The following is a 14,829-nucleotide window of genomic DNA, read 5'->3' as shown; positions in this document are numbered from 1 at the left end:
TATTTTGTCTAGTTTATCATTTTTTGTGAGACAGTAAATCTTGCCTCTGAAACTCTTGTTTGGATAAGAAGCAAGTTCACGTGATAGTTTTTCATAATAATAAAAAAACATGAAAGAGGCAAATGCAAATCGATCAAATGAAAACAACAGGAAGATAATTATGTGGAAAATTTTGTTTTAGGTAATGAATCAAGTGGGATTGAGGCATCATAGAAGTAATTTTTTTCCTCTGTTTATTATAGATCATAACTTAATTTGTCATTTCATTATCTGGATTATATTGTCCTCAAATATTCCTGTCATACTATGAAAGATAGTTTATATAAATGATCTTCATCCTACATTTTACTGTAATAAAATTTCAAAAGGAATTTTGAAGTATTTTATTGCAATTGTCCTATGCATGTAACTACGTCATGACAGAGGTTGGCTATTATATTTTGTTCTTTTCTACTTTTCTAACACTATTTATCTTTTAATATCTTCATGCAACCACATTCTTTTTTTAACACATATGTTAATAAACGTATTAATGGAGAAATAATAAGAAAAATGTTTCTGAATATTTAAGATATTCTTAAAATTTACCGCAATTTTTTTCTATTAAATGAAAATAAGTACACTAGTAAAATAACAAAAAAAAATGTTCAAGTCCTGTTAAGTTTGAAAACTTAAAACTGAAGGCATTTGATTATTCATCTGAACATAATAGATCATTGAAATTAATAACTCAAAGGGTTATTAGGAACAAGAAATAGATAAAATACCACTGGGTTTCTAGAAAAAATATTTTGTATGAAAAATTAAACATCTCTGTCTAAAACAAAGATAAATATAAAATGTAAAGTCTTCAGAAATGATCAAAGATAACTAACAGTCTGTATTAATATCTCCTACTCATGATCAGTCATTTCACCTGAACAGAGAATAATAGACAAAGGTTTCCAAAAGACATAAATGATTCTTATGATCTTTTAAAAATTGCATGCAATGATAACAGTAGGTATTTGACCTTAACTGCAAATAGTTTTACTTCTATTCTGATTAGACTATCTTTCTGAAAGAGTTTCTGCACATATTGTCCAAAAAGTAGGTAGATGCAAGGGAAATAAAATGAAACACATGGAATATGCAACGAAGATATTTTACACCTTAGACACTCAGGTGAAGAACCAATTGCCCTCTGCTCACACCAGAGAACAAACTGTGCTAGTTACTATTTACACTGTTGAATTATTTTGATAGCATGAGCAGAGATCTAGAAATACTATAATGAAACCTAACATATGTGGTTAGAGTCAAAAAAAGACACATAGAAGAATATTGTTTTTTTTTTTTTTCTTGGAGAGGTTTTCACTACAGGGCGCGTGCGCTCGCCAGACAGACAGAGAGAGAGACATAGAGACAGAAAGCGAGAAATCATCCCCCAGGAGGGATGTTCACGCCGCAATCCCTTCTCCTCCATTCTCCTCTCAGGATCTTGGGCACGCACGCAAACGCGCCCGGCGTGAGTTTTTAAGCCACTGGGTCTGGGATGCGAACCGCGGTCAACTACGTGGGAGTCCAGCGACATAGCCATTACGCTAACTGCTAGTCCCAAGAATATTGTTTTTCTTAAGCAAACCTGGTAACTTATATTCATTCCAGTGTCCCACTATTTCCAAAACAATCTGCAAAGAATGAATACTGCCTCAATGTGGTCTTTTGTATCATAAAATCCCCCCAAAATATGCCACATTCTTATTTATTAATTTATGTGCTTTGATATTTTTCTCACATCCAGCGGGTAGGGGTGAGTTCTCTCTCTCTGCCTCTGTCTTTCTGGCGAGCACATGCACCCTGTAGCAAAAATCCTCTCAAAAAAAAAAAAAAAGAAAGAAAAAGAGACTATACTATCCATGCTGTATTTCATTTAGTTGATATGACTTGTGAAATAATCTAAAAATTACTAGAGAATTGTCTTCTGCAGAGTCTCATCATGTCACAGTGCCTGTCCCACCACCCAAGACTCAGCCAGCTGGGATCGAGGTATACAGACGTACTTAGTGTGTTTCAGGTCAAATCAGGATCTGAACCAACTTCCATGTGGCACCAGCAGGAAAGAGAGGTGCCCTACAGGTGTGCCACTATAGCTGGGCTAAGAAACACAGAATTTGCCAGTATGCTTAAAATTGTTGATTTGTCGTATGTTTTATATGAAACTTAGGGTTCTTTGGCTGTACATAGTAGTACATTGTTCATCTGGGTTCCAGGGCCCAGATCTCCAGTTCTACCTGTTGATTGATACTTACAGTAATAGTTCTACAATAAATACCAAGACTTTAGATGGTTTAAATGAATATACAGATTTTTTAGTTGTATCTCAACAATTAATTGGTCTGTGATCTCAAATTGTCAGTGTCCATTCCTGACAAAAATAGGTCATCAACCTTAAGCTCCAAATATATGTTTTAAGAAAACAAACAGAGACTTCAAACAAGATATGGCACCTCTTTGATAAATTGTATTAAACATAAGATACCATCTCTAAGATAACATGTCATTTTATTTAACTCAAAGTTTATAACTTTTATGTAGTGTTTGTTGAATTTCTAGATTCAGTCTCATTTATGGGAATGTTACAAGTCAGTTTAATGCTTTTTAAGAACCACTAAGAAATGGTATACTTCAGCATTGCCTTTTGCACAGGTAAGTTCTCAAGTCATTAAATCATTGTTTCCAAGTCCTTACATTGTAAGTAGAAACTTTTAAGAGAATTATCAGACCATGACAGGGTGTTATCAATGAAAGAGTGCATGGGTGTGGTCCAGGGGATGGCACAGCTATAATACACTTGACCCATGTGGATAGGTCCTGGGTTCACATCCAGGGAACTCCCTGAACACGCAGCATGCTCGTGCGCATACACATATTCCAGCTTTGCTGAGACCAGGGGTAGGTCAGTGTGAACACTCTTGGAAATGTGTTTCCCTGTTTCTTTCTTCCTCTTCCTTTGCTTTAAATAAATAAATAAATAAACCTTAAAAAAAAAGTATATTGGTGGGAACCAGCAGTTAGCGTAATGGCTATGTCACTGGACTCCCACGTAGTCGACTGCGGTTTGCGTCCCGGACTCAGTGGCTTTAAACCCACGCCGGGCGCGTGTGCGTGCGTGCCCTTGATCCCGAGAGGAGAATGGAGGAGAAGGGATTGCGACGTGATCATCCCCCCTGGGGGGTGATTTCTCGCTTTCTGTCTCTATGTCTCTCTCTGTCTGTCTGGCAAGCGCACGCACCCTATAGTGAAAAAAAAAAAAAAACCTCTCCAAAAAAAAAAGTATATTGGTGTAATGTAAAAATAATTTTACATAGAAGGATTTTAAGTTAAAACTAAAACACATGATGATTAAGTCATATATAATAAATAATATATAAATAAAAAACACAAGAAATGCATAATGAATCTCAGGATATTACAGTTCTGTGTAAGGCAATACCCGCTCAATTTTCATATAATTATTAAAAATATACCTAGGAGTGCTAACAAAAATGTAATCACTTAAATTATAATATCAAAACAAAGCTGCCATCTATCCTGATTAATGCACTTCAGTTAAGTAAACGTATTCACCTCCAAGTAGGCAAAAGCTGTGGATCTAAAACTCTAATTGATTTATGTTCGGCTAGGCAATAAAGATCATGCAGGGGTGTGGGGAGGAAAAGAGAATCACAATTTTAAAATGTTAAAGACTCATAGAAAATAATAAGTGGGAACACTTGTTAGCCACGTGGTAGACAAAAACATTTTCTTTGTACTTTTCATTGTTTTTCTTTTGAATGGATTTATCTTTTTTTAAAGAGGTTTTTGCCTTAGGGCACATGCACACAATGGGTAGAGAGACAGTCAGAGAGAGGGAAAGGGAGAAATCTCCCCAGCCCAGGGAGGATGCCCACTCCCCATTCCATCTTGTCCATTCCTATCTCAGGTCTTGGGCATGCACACACATGTACCTGGCATGATTTTCAGCCACCAGGTCTAAAACTCGAACCACGGTCAGCCATGTGGGACCAGCAATGTAACTGCTACACCATCTGCTGGCCCCAGGACTTATCTTTCTAACTGATACATATAAAATGTGTATGTTTCTGGTGTTCATTGTGATGTTTTGATCTCTGTATACCTTGCATAAAAGATAAACCAAGTAAATTAACGTGTCATATTAAACTAATTTGTGAAATGTATACCTTTCAGAGGAATTGGAAGTCGAGCCAAGGCTCAGCCCTGTGAGCAGAGCCGTCCAGTCCCATCTTTCAGTGCAGTGTGTCAGGGGACTGCACTCTAGATTCATCCTTGCACACGCAGACTGTGAGAAACAGCAGCCTACACCCTAGTGTTAGCGTTGACGTGAATGTATAGCAGACCCTGAAATGTGGTGGGTATTTCAACCAACGTTTCTCAAATGGGCATAAACTACATACATAAAATGTGTCAGGTATCACAGCTCAGGTTCCTCTCCAATAGCAATGAAGTCACTATGATCCTCTCCATGTTCTCCAGGCTTATTATTGTTATAAAGTTGATTGGCAGGATTTCTACCAGTTTTTTTTAAGGCTGTTTTCCTAGCAGACAAACGACATGCATAGGCCGATTGTGTAGGTAAACAGAATATGGTCTGAAAAAAAAAATTTATAAAGGCAGTCTCAGATAAATTGGTGCAGGCAATCTGTCCAATCTGCCCCAGTAGGTCAGACTGAACAAAAATAAACATTTGTAAATGGAGCGAAGGTGAAAAAGTAGCTGAGTATCATGGGAAAATAACATATTTGAATGTTTCTTGGGAATGGAAGCCACAGAGAATGCTCTTCAGGTGCTAAGAGCCATATTTGTCCATAACCTCCACCCCAAAGTCTGAAAACAACTTTGAATCACTCCACTGAACAGAACTGAGATAGAGACGGTGCACAACCTGAGCCAAAAGATTCCTCACTGTGTAAACTGCCAGTCACGGAATGGCAAAGATACACAGTCAAAATTGGTGGTTCTTAATTTAACATTCTTCAATTGCAACGAGGAAATAGATGTGAGAATATTCAAATGAAGGAAGACTTTTTCAAAAATGTGAAAAGCAAGGAAACTGACAATGGTTCATAGGATTTATATTTTCTTCTGTCTAACATAGCAAGCAGCAAGGACACTAGTTAATCCAGCACTTCAACTGATTTTGTCAGTTACTTCCCCAAAGCCTTCTTTGGGTGAGGGAAAAAGTGTAGAAACTTTATTTTTGAATACTGATAGCACAGTCCAGGAATTAGGCTTAATTTTACATTTACCTCCACTTGGGTTTCTATAACCTTTGAGGAGTTGATCATTTCACTGCAGATAGCATGAGAACTCTTTTAACAAGTTTAAAACTTAAAGAAATAATCACAAAAACTTATAAGGAGCATGTGTTTGAACCAGCAGATGGTGGAATGGTTATGTTGTTGGACTCCCACATGGCTGACCGTGGTTCGAGTCCCAAACCCAACAGCTTGAAACTCAAGCTGTGTGTGTGTGTGTGTGTGTGTGTGTGTGTGTGTGCCCAAATTCCCAAGAGAAGAATGGCCATCCCCCGAGGGAGTAATTTCTCGTTTTCTGTCTGTCTCTCTCTAGTGAGCACACTCGCCCTATAGCAAAATACTCAAAAAAAAAGTGCATGTGCTATAATCAAAGGAGCATTTATTATAATAAATCTATTATTATTTCTTCATCTATCAAAACATGTCACTGAAAGCAATATAAACCAAATTAAGGCTAGCAGAAATTATTTCAATGATATATTAATCAGCTACCAAGGTGGGAGATGCTTGTTGGAGTAGACAATAGAATGACGTAGGGGATAGTTACAGCACATAAGTGAAGAGTATTCCTCAGAAGCCAATACTGTGATTAGTGAGATCTTGAGACTTTTTTGGAGAAGCATTGGAATGCATCTATTTGGTTATTTTGTTGGTTTTGTAACTGTGTTAAATTTGATGAAAATTCGTGTTGTTATATTTCAGAAGTTTAAAAATGTGTGACTTTGTAAAAATTGATAAAACGGTGAACAAGGCATATTGTAATAAAGTCATTCAAATCCAATTTTATTTTGCAATCTACCTCCTGGTTTGTTTTATTCTGGGGTCTGGCTTCCACAAGGAGGTACTCCATAAAGAGATTAAAACACTCACATAAGGTGACTGGCCGGTGGCATGGTGGATAAGAGCACTAGACTCCCTCGTGGCCAATCATGATTAGAGTCTCGGACCTGGTGGCTGGCTTTCTCACTTTCTTTCTCTTTCTCTCTCACTCTGTCTCTCTCTGGTAAAATTAAAATAAAGTTCAAAAAGATAATTCTTTAAAAAAATCAATTAAGGCCAGAGCAGTGTTTAGTTTCCCTGAGGTGGTAATAGTAGAGGGTGTGCTCCCTGACTTTGTGGTGTCTGGTGATAAATAAGCTATACCTAATTTCTTGTGGGTGTGGAGTGCAGGAGAGGAGCTGTGTCCCTTCAGTCAGCTATGTCCTTCTCTGAATTACTACCGAGATGTAGTTACTTCAAATCAACAGTTACACTTACTAGTTCAGGACTTCAGCACTATGACTGAGGCAACAGTTTCTTAAGGGACCTAATTCTGTGGCCATGTTCTGAAACCCTTCTTTTTAAATTTTTTCCCAAAATTTTTAAGTTGTATTTTATTTTATTTTTATATGTGTTCACTAGAGAGAGACAGAGAGAGAAAGAGAGAGAGAAAGTGAGAAAGCAAGCCACCAGGTCTAGGAGTCAAACCACATTTGGCTTTGTAGGAAGTCCAGCATATCAACAACTACATTATCTTCTGGCCCCTGAGAACCATTCTTAGAATCTAGACTTGAAGTGAGCTACTCCATGGATTAAATATATTTCTTCATAATCAAACTATATACATGTGACTTTTTTTTTCAGGTTTTTGCCATAGGGTATGTACGCTCACTGGGCCAAGACAGAGACCATGAGAAGGAAAGTGAGAAATCATTCCCCAGGGGAGACAGCTATGCCACAATCCCTTCTCCTCCATTGTCCTCCTAGGATCTAGGATTCGGAGCACTCATGTACACAGTTCTTGTGCAATTTTCAAGTCAGGCTCAGGATTTGAATTGTGATCAGCCGTGTGGGAGACCAGCACCTTAACCACTACGCCACCTGCTGGCCCTCATATGCCATTATTACACAGATCTCAAAGTTTAGGATAAGTTTATAAATTAGGAAGATCAATCTATGTTTGCTAAATAAATCAGATATGTATTATAATACGTATATGTATATTCATATTATGTCTTAGTGTGACCTGTAGATTTGCTTTATTTGCCTTATTTCCTTTTGTTTCAAGGTCTCAGATTTATCAGTCTTTATACCATGACAAAAAATGCATCTGTTTCGACTTATCTACTTCATGTGAAATCACGTTTGGTAAGAAATATTTTATGCCAGAAATGCATATGTATTTGCATATACTTTTACAAAATTGAAAGCATTTTTTTAAAGTTTCACATTTGATAGTTACTTCTCCCTTTCTATTTTTTATTTTGTGTGTTTGTATTTTTTTCCTTCATACCCAGATTAGGTAATGGGGAAACATATCTCTTTTACTGATTTTCCACCAGAGACAAACTTCTTCATTTACATATGTGTTTTACTGATTTTCTGTTTTCTAACTCACTAATTATATTAATTTAAATTTGCCTTTGCTTTTTGACAGCTTTCTTAAACATTGTCTTGCTTTAGATGCATAATTTATATATTTTTCATTAAAAAGTATTTAAAGTTATTAATATAGTTGTGCATACATAAAGGCATGAGTGTTTCAAACTACTTTATGAACATTGTATTAGTTCTATCCTTAGATATAATAGGAAGTGTTTTTCATTGTTTCTGTGCTTTGGAAATCATGTTACTTAATTTGGATTTCTCCACAGATTTGAGTTTCCATTCTGTTTTGTTTGTTTTATGTAAAAGTTTTACATTTTAAAATGGTGAGCCAGCAGGTGGCACGGAGGTTAAGGGGCCTGCTCTCATATGACTGACAGGCAGTTTGAGTCCCAGATCTAGCAGCTTGAAAATCACGTAGGGACCATGTGGGTACGTGCCCAAAATCCTGTGAGGAGAAGGAGGAGTGATTGTGGTGTGACCATCCTCCCAGGAGGTTATTTTTCTCACTTTCTCTCTTTCTCTTGTCTAGTGAGAACATATGCCGTATAGCAAAAATTTAAAAAGTAAAAAAGCATCTTTCCTTTTTGAATATGTTTTGATTTCAATTTCAATGTCATTGATAATTGGTTGTGATTATTTCTAGTTTCAGGGGATATTGGAGAGTTTTCTGATGGACAAATATAGGATTTATTTTTATTAATAATTTTCTATTGTTACTTAGAAAGATAAATTTTGTTCTATTCCATATTTTTTATTCCAATTTGAGTTCTTTTACTTTTTTTTTTTTAACATAAGACATGCACTCTCCAGGGAGAGATAGCAAAAGGGAAAGTGAGAAATCACTTTGCAGTGGGAATGCGCACACCACAATTCCATCTCCTCCATTCCCTTGAGATCTTGGGCACACATATACCTGTGCCCAGCAAGATTTCCAGACTGCCAGGTACAGGATTCAAACTGCAGTTGACTATGTGGGAATCCAGTCCCTTACCTACCATGCCACTTACCACCCCCACTGTTTGAAAATTTTCACTGAGAAAATGTGACCGAAATGTAACAACTGGCAACAAGGAGATACAGTATAATTAGTTTTTATAATACCTGCAAAATTGCCACTCAATAAAAAAATTGTCCATCATGTCCCTTTGCTGACATCACATGCTTATCATTGATGTTTTCCTAATGATTTCATTTGAAATAAAAGATATAGTATACCAAGTTAAGCGAATCTATATTCAATGTTCCGAATTTTATTCGTGGTCAGACAGCTCAGAGTTTTCAGTTAATTTCTATGAAGACTGATTTAATGCAGGATTACCAAGTATCTAAGATGCAGCTCTTCAGAATTTGAACAGATAGCTAAAGAAAGTTTATCATAGGGCTGTTTGTAGTGGGTTCTGGATTCCAATGTTCATCTTTTTAAGTCAGAGTTTCTCAAATTTCCTGTGGGAGCCCTAGAAGATGCACTTTACAGTAAGTGAAATTTGGGGATATATTTATGAAAATGGAATTCACCACTTGGACAATTCACTGATATACAGGAATTAATATGCTGCTAAACAACCAATGAGTCCTCAAAGAATTTAAGAGGTAAATTTAAAAATACTTGAGATGAGTGAAAGTAGACACACAGTATAGCAAAATATATGAGGCAGTCAAAATAGTTGTAAGAAAGAAGCTTATAGCAGTGAATGTCTATCTCAAAAAAGAAGATCTCAAATAAGCATTGTAACATCATTGCTTAAGGGAATAGAGAAAAACAAGAGAAAAGAGCAAATTAAGCACAAAGTTAGGACAAAGAAGAAAATAACCAAAAGCAGACAAGAAACAAATAAAACTGGACCTAGAAAAATGATAGCAAATACCAACAAAACTACAAGATATTTTTTGTAAAGACAAGCAAAATTTTAAAAACTTTAGCTAGAATAACTAAGACAAAAGAGAAGACTCAAATAACAAAAATTAAAAATAAAAGAGGAGACAGTCTGGAAAATTATATGCCAACAAACTGGATGAGTAGAAGAAATGGATAAATTTATAGACACATATAACCAGCATAGACTGAATCATGAAGAGATAGAAAAGCTGAACAGCTCAATAATGAGTCAGGGGGAAAAAATCAATCATAAAGAAGTCTCTCCTTAAAAAAGGCCCTCAATAATGAGTCAGGGGGAAAAAATCAATAAGAAAGAAGTCTCTCATTAAAAAATGTCAAAACTTGAGGCCAGCAGGTGGAATAGTGTTTATGTTGCTGGACTCCCACATGGCCAACCGTGGCTCAAGTCCTGGACCCAGTATTTTGAAACTCATGCACAGCATGTGAACATGTGTGCCCAAGATCCCAGGAGGAGAAGGGATTGTGGCATGGCAATCCTTCCTGGGGAGTGATTTCTCATTTCCCCTCTCACTGTCTCTCTGAGAAACTAAAAAATAATCAGATAATAAATAAAATTAATTAAATAAGTTTTTTTAAAAAAAATTTTGACAAGGGAACCAGCAGTTAGCGTAATGGCTATGTTGCTGGACTCCCACGTAGTCGACCGCGGTTCGCGTCCCGGACCCGGTGGCTTAGAACTCACGCCAGGCGCATGTGCGTGCGTGCCCAAGATCCCGAGAGGAGAATGGAGGAGAAGGGATTGCGGCATGACCATCCCCCCTGGGGGGTGATTTCTCGCTTTCTGTCTCTATGTCTCTCTCTGTCTGTCTGGCGAGCGCACGCGCCCTATAGCGAAAATCTCTCCAAAAAAAAAAAAAAATTCTGACAAGATGGAGAAGAATTGTGGCATAATCATGCTCCATTGGAGGGTTGCTTTCTCCCTGTCCCTCTCTCTCTTGATATCTCTGTCTCTCATGAGCTCATGTAGCATGTGACAAATAAAAACAAACCAATAAACAAACAGCTAAGAGAAAAGAACAGTAGAAAAAATGTAAAGACCTAATACCACCAATCTTACTCAAACTATTTCAAAATTTGAAGAGGAAGAAGTACTATCAAATTCATAAGATCAGAAAAAGTTAAATATTTTTAAATATTTGGTACAATTTGAAATAACTTCAGTGGAAAGAAATATATGCAATTGTAAAGATGCAGTATCAAACCACAACTGCAAAAATAAACTGTAGTCCATACTGTACTGAACGTAATAATGTCATAGCCACCTCCTGTTGTTAGTGAGATGAATTCAGGTTTTGCATCTGCCTGAAAAGGCCATATGATGCCATTCATCTCCACATGAGCAATTTGTCTCTCCAGTAAATTGCATATGGCAGTAAAAAGTGATCTTCTGATTCTTAATTATTTTTCATTGTGTTTAGTACAAACGTAAAGTTTTAGTAACACAATAAAATCTTTACAACAATGCATTCATTAGTGTTTAGATTAGGCTATCATGAAAAAGTCTTGATTATCATATTTGTGCCTCATCATTAACAGTACATAAATTCTAATACCTGTAAATAGAAATTTTTACAGTGTCATATTTGAATCTAACTTTAGTTATATGTCTAACACCTACAGTGTCCTATGTCCCATAAGAACATAGTGATGGAGGTATTAACAGATAATTCATCTTGTAAGCAGATGATATAAATTTATGGTATTGATATATATAGTATAGAACTGTAAATATATTTTAACTTTAAAAAAATAATTATTTATTTATTATTATAATTTTAAAATTTGCTACAAAGTACATATGCTAATTAGCAAGTGAAAGAGTGAGAAAGCAAGCTACCAGGTCTGGGACCCAAACTGTGATTGGCTATGTGGGAGTCCAGCGCCCAAGCCACCATGCCACCTGCTGGTTCCTATTTTAACTATTTTTATGATCTCTTTTTAAATTTTAATTTGCTAAAGGGTGTGTGTACTCACCAAAGAGAGTGTCAGAGTAGAGAGAGAGAGAGAGAGAGAGAGAGAGAAAGAGAGAGACAAAGTGAGAAAGCAAGTGGACAGATCTGGGACTCAGACCGTGATTGGCCTTGTGGAAGTTCAGTGCCTTACTCACCTGCTAGCCCCAGCTTTCCAAAGTTTTGTATACATAGGAAAATCTTTACTGTGTTGTTTAAACAATATAACAGTAGCTTCAAAATTATAAAATTAAATTAGTTTTTTTGAATTCTTTAAAAGAGGTCATCACTGTCTCCTTGTATCTACTTGAAAGTCTGTTCATCTGTCTTCCTTCCTATTGATTGCTCTCTTGGAGCCTTTTGAATTTCCATTGTCATAGATATTTTTATAGTTTATCATATTTCTAGATGTTTCCTCTTCTCCTGTTTCATATTTAGTCTGTCATATTATATAATTTCCAGTTAGTTCATTCTATTTATTTATTTATTTATTTATTTATTTATTTATTTATTTATTTATTTTGGGGGAGAGGTTTTAGCTGTAGGGTGTGCGCACTCACCAGAAAGTCAGAGAGAGACAGAAAGCAAGAAATCACCCCCCCAGGGGGAATGGTCATGCCGCAATCCCTTCTCCTCCATTCTCCTCTCAGGACCTTTGTCACGCATGCACATGCGCCTGGTGCGAGTATAAGCCAGGACTCAAAGTATGGTTGGCTACATGGGCGTCTAGCGACATAGCCATTATGCCATCTGCTGGTCCCCCAATTAGTTCATTCTTAAGATTTTGTATCCATGGTTAATTTTAATATTAACTTTTGAGTTTATAATGTTCTGAAGATATATAATATTTCATTATAGGTTCCTAGATTCCTTTTCTGACTTTTAAGTTCTGCTTTATCTGCTCACTCTCTATTTCGTAATGTACTTATTATATATCCTCATGTCTTTTTTCTGTCTTCTTACATCACCTGCTCTCTAATAGGCATCAGTTATGAGGTAACCTTATGAGTTTCCACAGTTGGCTGCTGTACTATCACGGAGAGGGTGCCTGGTCTTGGATTCAGACAGTATCCTATTTATCCCCTTAGCAATTAAGCATCATTATCCTTCTGAAAGCATTTTTGTTTTTTTCCATTATCCTCTAAGAACCATTTTTCCTGATTCTTTTACCCCGAAGTAATGGAGAATATATTCTGAAGGAAATTAAGGAAAAGAGGTTGTCAAGGAAGAGAAATTCACTAATATTTGTTTGCTTCATCCACCCAACCTGGAGTGCTATTTTCTAACTACAAAGAAAGGTCAGATAATGATAGAGCAGAGCCAAAATGAAAAAAAAAAAATACAATAGAAAATCCTCTATAGATAATCTCTTTCAAAAACTAGGTCTTCTAATCATCCTAACAATACCTGTTCATGCTGGGAGGATCTCACAGCTTTAGGTTTGTTTCCGCACATATATAAAGCATATCTGAGGCATCGTAAGAGTTATAATGATACAAGGAACTGAATACTATCAAGACTATTATTTCAAATGTGGATCACTTTAAATGATTCGCTTTATATAATCCATTTGATATCTGACAAAACAGTTACATTACCATTGTGAGGAGAAACAAATAAATGTAATACCTAAATGAATGTAAAATGATCTCTGCAAAACTCTTCCACCTGAAGACTCTCAAAGTAAGAGTCTACTTCAAGAGAGTACAGTTTGTCCTTTAAGGACAATTATTACTCTATTTCTTTTTTGTGATAGCACACATAAAATTTGTGGCATTTATTTTCCCTGGTGCACAGAAGAGTAATTAGTTTACCATTGTATTTGCATTTTGTTTCAACTGATTGCCTTATAATATTAGATAGTTACATAAATTAATAATTCCTACACTTAAATATTTACATTTTAGTTCTTTAAGTGTGTAAAAATGATCTATGTAATGAGTAAATAAGATACGAAAAGCCACGATTCATATTTTATGAAATAATTCATTATGTCTTTACTAGAACTACAAAAAATATCTGGTACATTTTGTTCTTTAGATAATAATACTGATTGTATTGTCTGTCAAGTAATCATTAGTGGGGCAAGCCCTAATTGCTATGATTTTAAGTACAAGAAGTTGAGGAAGTCACATATAGTCGGAGTAAAGCTAAATATAATATTGCTTTCTTTACAGCTATGTTTTGAGATATGTGATTATGAAAATTCAGAGTGGAAAGGTATTCACATAAAATATTGAAGCCAAATATTATAAAGTTAATGTATTTATTTTCCTATAATAAATCTGTAACTTGTACATATAGAACTAAAATTCTTGATTTATTCTGCATGACAAAGTAAAGCAGTTTCACTTGAACTTGTAGAAACATGCGAATGTGCAAAAAACTGAAAAAAAATATATCTACTAACCCCCATGTGCAGAAATAGTGACATTTCCAAACTAATGTCTTACAATAAAGAAAATACTAGAATATTAAATAAGCAGTATGAGAAAAATTTGAGTAATTTAGTGAATTTCAAATGATAATTCTAGATATGCTGAAGAAAACAATTAACAGCTGACACTGCAGCCTTTATTCACTTTCACTTTCCTCAGTCATTTTATGATTATATTTTCAGTATAATTCATTTTCAACTGCAAACTAGCAGTCTGAGTTTATATTTGATCACAAAGCCATTTGAATTCAGCATGCATAATTTAAAACATACTTTAGGAAGTAAAATCTAAATAAAGTAACCTTTTCGCAATTGTATAGAAAAAATTCTACTCATTGTGTTGGCAACATGTATTTCATGGTCGAAAAAAAGAAAAACTATGTTTTTAGGGCATACTATGCTACAGATCTACATTAACCATGAGCCTATGGTGAACTTTGAGGTAACAACTAAATCTCCAGACCAATGTAGGGCTGCCTTCAAAATCTAATTGGTCACCAGACTTCAAGTTTTGGTTTTCCAAGGAAGAAAATGAAATAGAATGGATTTGCAGTTCTTCTCACTAGGATTATACGTTATTCTGCACATAATTTTAGCACTGCTTTAGAGTAGGGGGCTCTCTTTATTGTAGTGGATTTTCACATTTCTATTTCTGGGTAGCAGTCTTTCTTTTACACAATGCCCCACCCCTTTCCCTTCACATTATTGCTATATGAATCGATCACCAACACTAACCCTCCAGAGTTAGGGTTCAAAAAGATCCTCAATCTTAGGATCCAAACAATGAACAGGTTCACTTAAAAGTAAAAAAGCTGTATCAAAATTATTATGAACAATACCTTCTTAATAAATCTTCTTTTG

At 35.6% G+C, this 14,829-nt stretch overlaps 1 pseudogene; it reads left to right on the top strand.

Annotated features, from left to right (window-relative positions):
* The first annotated feature begins 2,657 nt into the window (after positions 1 to 2,657).
* The window catches only part of LOC114005053 (coiled-coil domain-containing protein 80 pseudogene), a 31,687-nt pseudogene continuing 19,515 nt past the window's right edge, over positions 2,658 to 14,829 (top strand).

Source organism: Tupaia chinensis, unplaced genomic scaffold (assembly GCF_000334495.1).
Source record: "Tupaia chinensis unplaced genomic scaffold, TupChi_1.0 Scaffold000065_1, whole genome shotgun sequence".
Classification (NCBI taxonomy): Eukaryota; Metazoa; Chordata; class Mammalia; order Scandentia; family Tupaiidae; genus Tupaia; species Tupaia belangeri.
This window is presented reverse-complemented; position numbering and strand designations above follow the sequence as displayed.